Here is a 12,244-nt window from a genome sequence, read left to right as displayed (position 1 = left end):
CTCTGCCCGGGGGGCAAAGAGGCCCAAAGCTGCAATCAGCCCTGACTGTCTGGAGAATTAAGAGATCCACCCTACCATCGACTCTTACCTAGCGGGCCCAACCCCAAGAATCAAAAGAAATAAAACCACAAGGCCGAAGACTACGCATGCTCTAAAAAGGCGGACCCAAGGAGTGGCCATGCAGATCAATTCCTGGAAAAGTTTTAATATGAATAGAGAACAGACAGTAAAAATGGTATAAAAAGGACTCACCTCTAGCATCAGGTGTGCTCTTGGCAGAGTGCCCAGGCACCCGGCCATTATCCCTTTGCTTTATTTTATGTGTCTCTTTTTGTCTTTGTATTAAACTCTTTAAATTCTAACAAGAGAGTGAACCTCGTTTTTCACATTTTCCACATTTATTCCCTGTTTTTTTTTTCTGAGCAGATACTTAATGCCACTCCTCCCATATCTGATCAATAATGGATCTCCTCAATCCAATCCACCTCCTACTGTACCCATACTTGCAGCTGGCATGTTACATGCTCTCCTGTGCCAAACCAATGAACACTCGCCTTCTGTGATCTCTTGTTCAATGTTCTGATACAGACTGACTACATGCAACACAGTATTTGGCCAGGGAAATACTGTAATACTGCACCTCAGCAGAACAAATGCTATCTCATAAGAGCTGCAAAGGATATTTGGAGACTCAGTATATCCAGTTTCTGACTAGCTACAACCCTGTCCGAGGTGAGGCTTTAAAGTACTTTAATAGCGTAGTGAGTTGACTTGACAGGGGAAAACTGAAGTTCAAATAAGCTAACTGTTGTGACCAAGGACACATTAAAATCAGCATGTAGAGCTCAGGCACACTGTTCCCAGAGCACTTTCTGAACTCCGCTGCTCAGCTGTTTTCAGTATTTACACACTCCTGTGTTTGTTTCTGAGGTGATGCGATACCTTTATTGTATTTTTATATAAGTTTTCTGTACCCCAGTGGTTCATCCCTACCTTCCCCACTCCTATTCCCAGTTGGTTTGCCCCAGACCCAAGCCTCTCCCCCGGTGCTCCCTACATGGTTTTTCTCCTCCCCTATTTTTAATTAGTACTATAGGCCAAAAACATTTTTGAGCTCCATATAAGGGACTAGCCTTTAACTTTTTGTATTTAATTAATGTTTGATTAACAATTTTGGGGACAGAGTCCATTTGGTAGAACCAACCACCCTTCTAGACCTAATATATCATCTTTGAACAGTGGTAAAACCCAATTAAATTGTCTGAACTGAATGATCTCCTATAAAGTCAGCACATCCAGTCCCCGAGTCAAAGGCCAGTCTAGAAGATGTCCAGCACTACTGCACTGCTTAAATATTTAATTGAAAGCTAAATCTCCTGCATAACCCAAAGCCAACATCCGAGTTACGCCACCCCCATTGTAACCCCTCCCTTTATAAGAGGTTCCCTGGAGGTGCTCAAGGCTTGTCTCCTGGGAGATCCCTCCAATAAACTTGGATTACCCCGTGTGGGAAGCCTCCTTGCTACTTTTTATCATCTCCCTCGTCCGGACTGCTGACAGCCACTGTGCCTGGAGCTTCAGCTCCCCTGGGCAGAGCTGAACTCCTGAGGAGCAGCTTTAAAGCCGAGAGCCTCCAGCTGCTCCCCATGCCTGTCGCACACCGCAGGGGTTAGCCTGGGCAGTGGTCAGTGGCGGTCATTGCGACACGTTTCTAAGAACAACAACCCCCAGCCTCACTACAAGTACACTCAAATAGTGCCCTGCCCATTAAAATCTAGGACTTGCGATGATAAACTCTTAAATTTTTCTTCCTATGATTTCTCCTATGACTTATTCTATATTTTTCCATCAAACCTGCTTTTAAATCAATCATCTCAGACAGAAAAACACAAAACTGGTGTGAGTCCAGGTGAGTTTGATTTTTGTAAAAACCCCCAACACCCAATCAGAACTTGCTTATTTGTAAAAAAGGAAAAAAAAATCCAGCACCCGAAATGTGAGCACTCCAAGTCTGAACTGACTGATAATGCAGAAAACTTTTATTGAACGAAAGATGAGAAACATACCAAAAAGTGCAGAAACCATTCCTTCCACTTAACAGGAACCAGTGCAAAGACCTCTCCTGCACATGAATGACACGAGTCTGATTGTAATAAAGGTGGCAAAGAATATCTGTTCAGTCAACTTTATGCTCATGGGACAGAACAAGTGCTTAGCATGTCAAATGGGGCACAAAATAGCCTGTTGTGGGCCCAATTAGCATTTACATCACCACAGGAGCTGCCTCCAGGTCCCCTGAATCTGAGAAAGGTACTTACGATATGCAGCTGACTGGCCACAGAAGAGTGATTATATTACCCCTTACAGCTGTTTCCACAGTAGCAACAAAAGGCAGCTGTTTGGTCTAGTTAGGGCCTGCTTCACTTCACTTGTGCTCCAGTGCAAGGCTTCCAGCAAAAAGCAAGGAAAGAGGGGGGAGCTGATACAATGAAAGCACAGTGGAAGCCAGACAGCTCAAATCCCAGAAATGCTGAACCTGTAATCCATCAGTTTTATAGCACCTTCAGGATCCATAATCGAGTCTGTTTGTCCTAAATAATGCGTGTCGGCTTTTTTGGTTTTGTTCTTCACCCCCATCCATCCCCGTATGTTTTGAAAGTGAGCACTGAATGAAAATGCTGGGGGTGCTCCTCACCACAGTGCTCACCCCACAGCTACTCAACTGTGAGGAACTGGGCAGGCAGGAGCCACCTGGAATAAAGCTGAAAGTGAACCGCCAAGAAAGATTTGGGAACACTGCTTAACCTAAGAAACTGCTTGAATGTGTGAAAAGCGTCCGTTTTCTCCTTGCTGCTTGTATCACTTCTGCCTGGCTTTGAGGGCATTCCTGCAAAGCTGACATGAAAGGGTCATGCAACTACACCAAGGTGTTTACAGCTACAGGCACACGTCACAGGGGCTGTTAATGGAGAGCTTATTTTGAATCAGTGCCTTGTGGCAGAACTGCGTCAAACCATCCCAAACCATGGACAGCATTTCTGCGTGAAAGGTCCAAGCCTGACATGTCAGCCTAAGAACATGTGGGCAGAACTCTGGGCTGTGTGGTTCATCAGACTGGCTTCACACTTGCATCCCTCAGGGACACACCAGAGCTGGCTTGAACTGGGAGTCTGACTATGGTTCCACAGTTCCAGCCCTTGCAGTGGCACTCAATTCCTAATCCCACCTTTCCCTTTTACCCTATGTCCTATTACCCCCAGTGTATTCCCAATGCGTTTTTTCATCCATGGTTTCCCTCACAAAACCATGCTTTTGCCAATTGTTTCCCCAAAAATCCCTTTCCAATGCCGAGTGGGGGATGAAAAGGGGGAGGGAAGAAGTTAAACCCTCTCCTGCCTCAGTTTCCCCACAAAGCATGCTCAGAGAATTCTGTCTCCCTTCTGTCAGCCCTAAGATGTTCCACAGAATCTGTTTGGACATTTAAAGACTCAGGAGGGTGGCTTGTTTTGTTTTGAAACTGTTCTTGTTATGTTTATCCAGTTGTTTTCATTCTCCTTTTATTAAAATAAAACGGGTGAGGTGTTGGGGTCCCTCCCCTGCCGTGTAGCCCTGGGAGAGGGGCCCTGAGGGCACAGACACGGGGTTTCCCTGCCCCTGCTCAGCCTCGTTCCCATTGGTTGGTTTGTGTTCCCTGCGCGGGCAGAAGGACCCTTGGTCCCGTGACTGGAACAGTTCCTGGGCAGAGCTCCGGCCATGCGGCTGGAGAAATAAACATCTCTGAAACAGCTAGCAAGAATCTGTCTGTCCATATGTATTTCCTTTCCACAGGACTCCTGGTTTGATATATGTATGTTGCAGCATCCCCACTGCAACACTCAGTAGCAAAAGTCCAGTACTCACTGACTGGGATAAGTGAGATGAAATAATTAACAAAACATTGCCACTGCTGGTGCCTGTCAATACAATATGCTGCAGACTGTATTCTCTGGCAGCTCCGTATCACCCCAGAAGACACAGTTCTGTGTGGCCAAAGCATGTGAGCTCTCCAGCCCACAGACCCTTCTGCCCCTGCACAGAGCTTTGGTATCTCTGCAGACACTCGCTATACTTGACTCTCTTCTGAGGAGTGGTGTAGGAGAAGGTTCTCCTACTGGACAGGGCCTGGGACCAGAGACGACACTCCTCTGGTCCAGCACTGAAAAACAAGGACCATGGTAAGCCAATGGATACCTATCAACAGGAGGTATTTGCTGCCATTCTCAGATAACAAATATACAATTTATCTGTGTGAGGGTCCATAGAGTTCATCAAGCTGCCACTACACTCAGACAAGCACAGCAGTCCCACTTAAAATATATCAAAACTTACAAAAAGGCGAGAAGAAACAAATTGCCCTCCTTAGAAAAGCCAGTTAAAACAAAGCCAGACTCTTGTGTTTATTTCTTCCTGAAGGATTTAGAGCACGGGTGAGATTTAGAGGTGGGTAAGACAGTCCTTTCAGAACAAAACAAGTTTTCTTGACAGAATAAGCAGTACAAAGGTAAATCCTACCTGGAGGGCACATACCTTCCTTAAGCCTGAATTACACTTATCTTTCCAAGGAAGTGTAAAATGCTTGATTGGTTTCTTTCTAGCAGAAAAGCTAGTTTGGGAGAGGTGGGGAATGCAGGGCCTTGCTCTGGCCTTTTCTTTCAACACCCTTCCCTTTTGGAGACAATGATTGAGTCTGAGTAATGTGCTCCGGCAGAGAGGGGAAATGCAGGAGGGAGTTAATGAACAGGAAATGGTGGAATGAGAGACAGAATTAATGAGCAGTGGAGCTGCTCTGGTTTGACTGCCTATTGACACCATTTGTCCACTCAAAAAGGACATTGTGTGCACCTGCTTTCTGGCTTTTAACAGCACTACTCTTTGACCCATTTGCAGGAATTTCCACTGTACCCAGCTAATTCCTTTTCCTTCTGGAGGCTTCAGGTACCCCTGAAACAGCCACAACAGCCTGTTGCAAAATACCAGGCTCATTCCCCTCAGTGGGACTCTCTGCATACTTAACTGCACATCTGTGTACTCAGAGACAAATCCATATGCTGTAGTAGCAACTAGGCAAGAAATTTTCCTCTGACTGCAGCTGAGTCACAGGAGATTTAATTTACTCTGGTCCTTATCATACAGCACCAGAGCAAGGCCGGACCCACAATGACCCTTTGGTAAAGGGCTCTCCCCATACTGGTTCAATGAATGGAGTGCTACTTTATATGACAGTTTTTCCTTGGATTCAGATGGATAATGATGTACTGTGAAAAGATTGTAATCTGTGTGTACAGAGGAAGAACCGCCTTTATCATTCTATTGGGAATGCTTTGGGAACGATGCCTTGTGGGCTAAACTGGCTATGGTATAAGAAACTTCAAATCCTAAATAGAGGAAACACCTGATGAGATTAAAAAGATTGAAAATCCTGCAAACCTTATCTCACTCAAACACATCAGCTGCATTTAAGTGTGCCCTTCTTGATGCAGTAGCTTGTGAAATAATATTCAAAGTAGGGCTCAAGAGACATAAATATAGCATGGTTCATATCAAATTTGAAAATATAACCTTCCTTTCACAAGACTTGCTTTCATCTGTAAGGGAAATTTCTGTTGCACCGGTTTTAAAGCTCTTGACTTTTTAATCATGCAGATGAACTTTTTGCCACCTGAAAGACAAGTTGAACAAATGAGGCTACACTGTGGTCCAGGGTTTCTGTCCTTGGCAGCTCTTCTGAGGGCAAACAATATTTGTCAGGTGGATGCAGCTGGAGAACCTATTAGTCCTTTCACAGTGGGAGAGACTGGATCTAATATCGATCGTTACTAGATAGCAGGGAATCTGACAAGAGGAAAATATTTAGAAAGGCACAATCATGGGAAAAACTTCACTTTGAACATGCATCTTAAAACAGAGAATTCAGTCATGAAACACAGATTTGTAGGAAACCAGACATCATGGATTCAAGAGGTTGTGGTACAGCTTGTTTTAAAGGACAATTAAAACTGCCATTGTTATGAAGACACTGGTGAACAAGCTGAAGGCCAGAAACTGCTGATTAAAGGAACTAAAAATCAATTCTTAGAACCTAAAATTTCGTGATTTGCAACCTTTTGATATGAGGGGGGGACATAACGTGGAGGAAAATGTACTGAGTCCATGATTTCTGAATTTTGGTGTTACCACCAGCACTAGCACTTTATAAATTAAGAACTTCTTTTTTTAATGCAAGAAAGTTCTAAGAACACGTATTTTTCAAAAAGGGTTGACCAGAGAGATGGTTACACCAATTCTGCCTAGACTCATACATAATGAATTTTAAACAATACTGGCAGTGTGTCAGGCATATGCTCCAGAGGTCTGTGTCTAGATATTGGTAGTACACACCCTTGTGTTGGCTCAGCACAGGACATGACCAACATGTCCTACACGAGCTACACCTACAGAGAAATGATCTAGCAGCAGAGCAGGTCACCTCTACAAAACCTTATCAGTGGATCAAATCCACACCTCTATCTATCAGCCCTCATTAACAAATGCCTTTCTTTAATTTGGTGTGCATATTTAACCCCTACCCACTCAAATGACAGAATATTTGAAGGGACTAATGGGATGACATGAAGCATTCTTTTGTCAGGAAGGTTGAGCCACGCAGGCTGGGAAAGCTCACACGTTCTCTTTATCTGACTTGCATCTGCAAACTCTGCAGACTCCTCTTTGCCACCGTGCCATTTGGCCTCGTGGCAAATGTGCTCTTCGTATCTGCAGGCTCAGAGGTGGACGCTGTGGCATTCCAGCACCTTGCCTCTTCAGTTCAGGAATCTGATGACCTCATGTGTCATTAATATGAAAGGAATGGCTCTTAATGAAGGCTGGAGGCAGAAGTTCATGAAGTCTCAGCACATTAAAGAGAAAAGGTAAAATAATTTCTAAATTAGTCACAGAGGAGAATTCCAATATAAGAAGTAACAAGAGTACTGTTGGCTCATTTTCTTTTCTTATATCCATTTCTAATATGCAGAATCCTTAGAGAGACCAAGGCACAATGTTGCGTCACCTCTGCGTGGCACCTTCCAATGCTGCTCTGACTCTGATATCTAACCACACTGGCATCCATGTGAGAACTTACTCTAGATCCCTACACATCTCTTTTGAAGGAATGGTAATGACTCACCCAACCAGGTTTTGGTTGTACCTCCTGTGCATTATGTTCTAAATACTGAAATGGACCTTATCTCATATGTGGTCAAAATTCATTCCAGGTTTTCAGACAGTTACTTAGTTTTTAAGGGGAAACCCCATACTTCCTCACTTTGAAACCATAGAAAATTCTGTCAGGTAAGCCTCATTTTCAATCAATTTTTCAATTAAAATTTAAAGAAAACATTTAGGAGTACTGACATGGAGCAAGTGTGTGTGCAGATGTCCAGCCTGGAAACTGATGAACTTTAAATAGTTATGAGTCTATAGGGATTGATCCCTGCTGCTCCAGCAAATGTGACCGGGATTTAATAGAGGATACGTTCTACTCAGAGCCAAGGCATTTCATTCAGGCATCAAAAGATCAAGGAGCATATTCCATGAGCCTCTCTTTGATAATCCTGTCTGCTTATTTTGCCTTTTTAGGAGTTTTAATGATATTTTCAAGGAAATTTGTTACACTCATTTAAGAAAGCACTAGCCTCTCTTAAGCAGCCCCAATTGTAAGGTGGAACAGTCCAGCAGGCCTGCTTGTGCATTGTCATAAAGTACAAAGAGAGTGCTCAGAGAGGGTGGGAAATACAGATACATCACTCAAGAACTGAAATTAAACAAGAAAAAAAAAGGGTGAAAAATGATTTTCAGAAAGAAAAGCAACTTGGTACAAATAAATTTCCTTTACATTTCAAATCCTGAACAGGTAATTTTCTTCAGGTGAAAATAAGCCTTTCTTAAGGTATTTTTACTTTTGTTGGGCACTGGAGCTTCATATGATGAGTAACTTTTATGTGAGCCAATCTCTCGGTTTATTGTTAATTTGTGCATACATTTCTGCTGCAAAAGGCCAGTACAATACTGGCACTTCAGTAAGTGATTGTCCTACTTTTATTTTCTGGATCTATCTGCAAGTGGAACACATTTCTGTTTCTCAGTACCAAGGAATAACCACATGAAAAAGAACTATTGCTTACATGTGATGGAAATGTGAACTGTCCATGTCCTTCTAAATCTCTGGAACTCATGCATCCCAAATTAGCAACTAAACCTCAAACCATTCCAGAAGCCTAATTTAATTTACCAGCAACTAAGAAAAACAAAGAGATAATCCAAACCCTACTGCTTCTTTATTTAACCTAATCAGATCCTTCAAGTCTTTTCCTTGTCACTAACCTAGCTATGTGTTCACCCAAAATGTCTTTTCATCTTCCTTATATCCTGGCTACATCCACCACAAAAGAACTGCCAGGAAAGGTTAAACGACTAACTGTGTCACAGAGAAGAAAGCATGAATTATGGCAAAAGCTGCAGGCTATTCTGCTTTATCCAGAAGAATGAGAGGCAAAGATAATGTAGATAAGGGATTCATAAAATCCCCTTGGGTTTCTCTTCAACACAATCTATCAAATGGTTACTTTCCTCCACACAGTAGCTCCAGATAAATGCTCACACAGAAAAAGGGTTACAGCTGCATTTGCTCAGCATTGCAGCCAAGTCAGGAAGCCCCATGCTGAAGTGGCTGGCACTGGCTTCTTGCACATCAGCTGAACTGTGCCAGAAGTTCTTACTGCAGGTACAGAACTAAGCTAATCCAGCTCTGGGTATTCCTCTGCATGGGGCCACTGCAGGCACGCCAGCCTCTGTGTCACGGGCTGTCTGAGCACCAGAGACTTCACGGACTGGAAATGGAGAGCTGACTTCCAGGTCTGCCTTTAAACTAATCAGGAGATTAAAAAATGAACATGGTCTCTCTCTGTAATAAGAAATCCATGCTAGGTATCATTTCCCCAGTAACATTGCATGAGTGCAGGGGTTTGGAAGGGGAGATGAGGAGTGTGGCGAGTGCTGAAGTGGCCATCACTGCTTGCAGAGCCATCTCTCAGCTTCATGGACTATAATGTACAGTCATCCTCCTCTGGGAGAAGCCTTCCAGAACATGGCAGCACAAGCATGACTAACCTCCATCAGAAACCAGGCTGCCTGCAGCAAGCTCCTCTTGCTGGTACAAAGGATAAGACACACTGGCCTGGGAGATTCTTGGCAAACACTTCTCTGCCCAGCAACTACAAAGGAGATACAGACCGAGGTATGAACTACTGGCTAGCAGACAACAGACCTCTACATTTTGTGATTCTCAGATCCTAGACACTACTGCTGATTGACAAATCTCAAAGCAGGGAGATCAGCTTACAGAGGAGACCAGCACTAATATTTCATTTGAAAACTGACAAAACTTAAGAACAAAAGTAAAACAACTTATCTGAAGTTATCCAGAAAACAAGTGCTAGAGACAGCAATGGAATCACAGTCCTCTGAGTCCCTGTTCCATTTTAGTGGTTTAGTCTATTTAACATTTTTTTACTTTCTCACCTTCTATAAAAAAATACGTAAATTTGTCAATCAATCATCTCCAGTTTATCATCAGTTCAGTCTGATGCTTATGTGTTGTTTTATGTCAAACAAGCAAAAGAACATTTTCATCAGGAGACTTTGATTTATTTCTCAGTCAAAGATTTTGGAAAAGTTGTTGGTGGGTACTTTGCAAATTTATGAATTGGTGAAGTTTCAAACATTGCATGACTTATGTTTGCTTTCCATAGCTTTGCCAAGTGTTGAAACAAACTAGTCCAGCTACAGGGAAAAATCCACAGATTTAGTCATCTGCCAGACAAGAGGGTCATAAAAACACAGGCTGAATGACTGCACATTTTCCTTCAATGGCTAACTACAAACACTGCAGCCACAATAACTGACTTATTCTCGGTCAAAGGAGGCACATCCTTTCCAGCCTGTCTGGGGTATTTAAACATGAGCAAGACTGCTCATCATAAAGTCCTGGTAAGCACCCAGGAATGTTTACCCCATGGTATGAGGGTTGATGCAGATATCCTTGAGCTAACTGCAAACAGGTCACGGGCAGTGCAGAGCCCTCTGGACTTAACCACCCCTGTTCAGAAGCCACACACTTGGGTTTGCATTGTGCTGCAACTCAGCTAATGATCCCTGTCTCTCAGGATGAGGATCCTCAACTGAGTAAAGCCAGAAATCTGTGTGTTGATATTCAGACATGCTATTAATTGCTTGGCAGTCTGTTTTAGGTCTTGTTTTGCAAATCATTGAATACCTCCAACTTTTATTAACACCACTGCAAACTGATCACTCTGATCCTCTTCTGGGAACATGCAGAATAGCAGAACCTTTGCATTTGTGTTCTGAAGTCTAAGAAAATTTTTTACTTTTTCTTTACAAATCTTTCCAACACAATTAAATAATTCCAGTTTCCAGTCCGTCATTTTCTAGAATAGAAGTCATAAGCCAGAGTGTAAAAAGCTTCCTTCAATTAGCCACAAGATACTGAACATACAGTTCTGTATTCTTGCTATTACATGAACTTTTTCTCATAGAGGGTGGACAGGTTAAGACTTTTCTCATCCTCCATAAGTTTATTGAGATTTTGAAAAATATTGCTATTTCAAGTTGGGGCAAACTGACAAATATTACCTTCCTCCCTTTAAAAACACATATCAGATCAAATTAAATCTATAATATTCCCTTTTTCTGGAATTTAATGTAACACCAAGGTAACATACTGAAACTAAGAATAATTTTCAATGGACAAATGAAACTTCTAACTTTCAAAACATCCCAGGGAGAGGCCTATAGAAAGAGAAATGCCTTTGCTACTCAAAAATACCCAAAATTAATTTGGGTGATTTACTGAAAACAATATTGCTCTACAAGCAGTCTTTCTTTTGATGTCTGAATCATGTTACTAACAAAAAACGGTTATCTTGGGAATTTCTACACCTGCTCTAGCTGAATTTTCTTTACCTTACCGAAGTCTGAGTAAAATGTGGTGAGAAATAAGGAGGGGAATGATGACTGAGCAATACTTCATAGTGACAGCTCAGCCTTGCCATTCCAGCATGGCTGGAACAAGAGATACGACAACATTCATCACTCCCTGGGGGCTTTTTGCCACTACCAATACACACATGATCACTGCCCACTGCTTCCCTGCAGGCCCACATGCTTGGGGACAGTGTGGATTTTACCATTTTCTCCTCTGCCACATGCAAGGTGCAGACACTACAGAGATTTTCGTGTGAAGCCTCCCATCCCTGAGCAAATTTAATCTGCAATGTTGCAAAAGACTAAATGGCCCTAAGCATGGGTAAAAACTACAAATATGACTTTTGTAAACACAGAACAAAACAGAACACCCGTCTTTCCCTCAAACCAAACTCTAATTTGGAAGCAGCGCTAGAGAGACTACGAGATTCAGAGGAGGGAAAGGGGTAGAGACTGTGAGAGGCATCTCTTCTTTCAACTCATAAAGCAATGCCATTCAGATCCTCAAAAGAGCTTGGGAGAAAATTCTCTAGTAAGAGAGAAAGTCAAGAATAAGGTAAATATAAAGCAGAACCTTTTTTGAAAGAAAAAATGGTTGCTGTACAAGCTCAGTTAGGAAAAATGTTTTTTTTCTCCTTCAGTTTTGGTTTGCCTTTAATCTTCCAATTCCTCATGACCCTTAATAAATAATTAACCAGCTGTTGAGGCAGGCTCTATGTGATATAGTCATATATCAAACTTGATAGGAAAATCAAAGTTTACTTAAGTACAGGAGGCACTGAGAGAGATCACAGTACAGCAGCAAGAAGGCATTTCAGTAACATACCCTTTTCACACAGTGAAAAGGTCTTATAAATTATTTCAGCTGCACATTTATTTTAATATCATTCTTGTCCAGAAGATTTACAATAGTGCTTGAAAATTTCTCATGCAAACATAATTTATTTAAAATAAGATATTGCTAGTAATTAAAATTTATAGTTGTATTGGGTTGACCCTGAGTTGATGGACAGTCTTTAAGACCAATGACGCTTCTCACAATTTACATATTTAAACCGCACAGAAAGGCGGGACTGCCCCTTTTTGTCGGAGCTCGCCTGCTGGAAGGTGGGGGGGCTCCGAGCCTCCCGGCCCCACCGGGCCAGGGCCACTGACCCTTTCACCC

At 42.5% G+C, this 12,244-nt stretch overlaps 1 protein-coding gene across 7 annotated transcripts in view; it reads right to left on the bottom strand.

Moving 5' to 3' along the window:
- The window catches only part of HECW1 (HECT, C2 and WW domain containing E3 ubiquitin protein ligase 1), a 200,993-nt gene that overhangs the window by 20,668 nt on the left and 168,081 nt on the right, over positions 1-12,244 (bottom strand). The window lies entirely within an intron of this gene.

The sequence above is a fragment of the Corvus brachyrhynchos genome, unplaced genomic scaffold (genome assembly GCF_000691975.1).
Source record: "Corvus brachyrhynchos isolate BGI_N302 unplaced genomic scaffold, ASM69197v1 scaffold94, whole genome shotgun sequence".
Classification (NCBI taxonomy): Eukaryota; Metazoa; Chordata; class Aves; order Passeriformes; family Corvidae; genus Corvus; species Corvus brachyrhynchos.
Note: the sequence above shows the minus strand (reverse complement) of the source record. Positions and strands in the feature narration are given on the sequence as shown.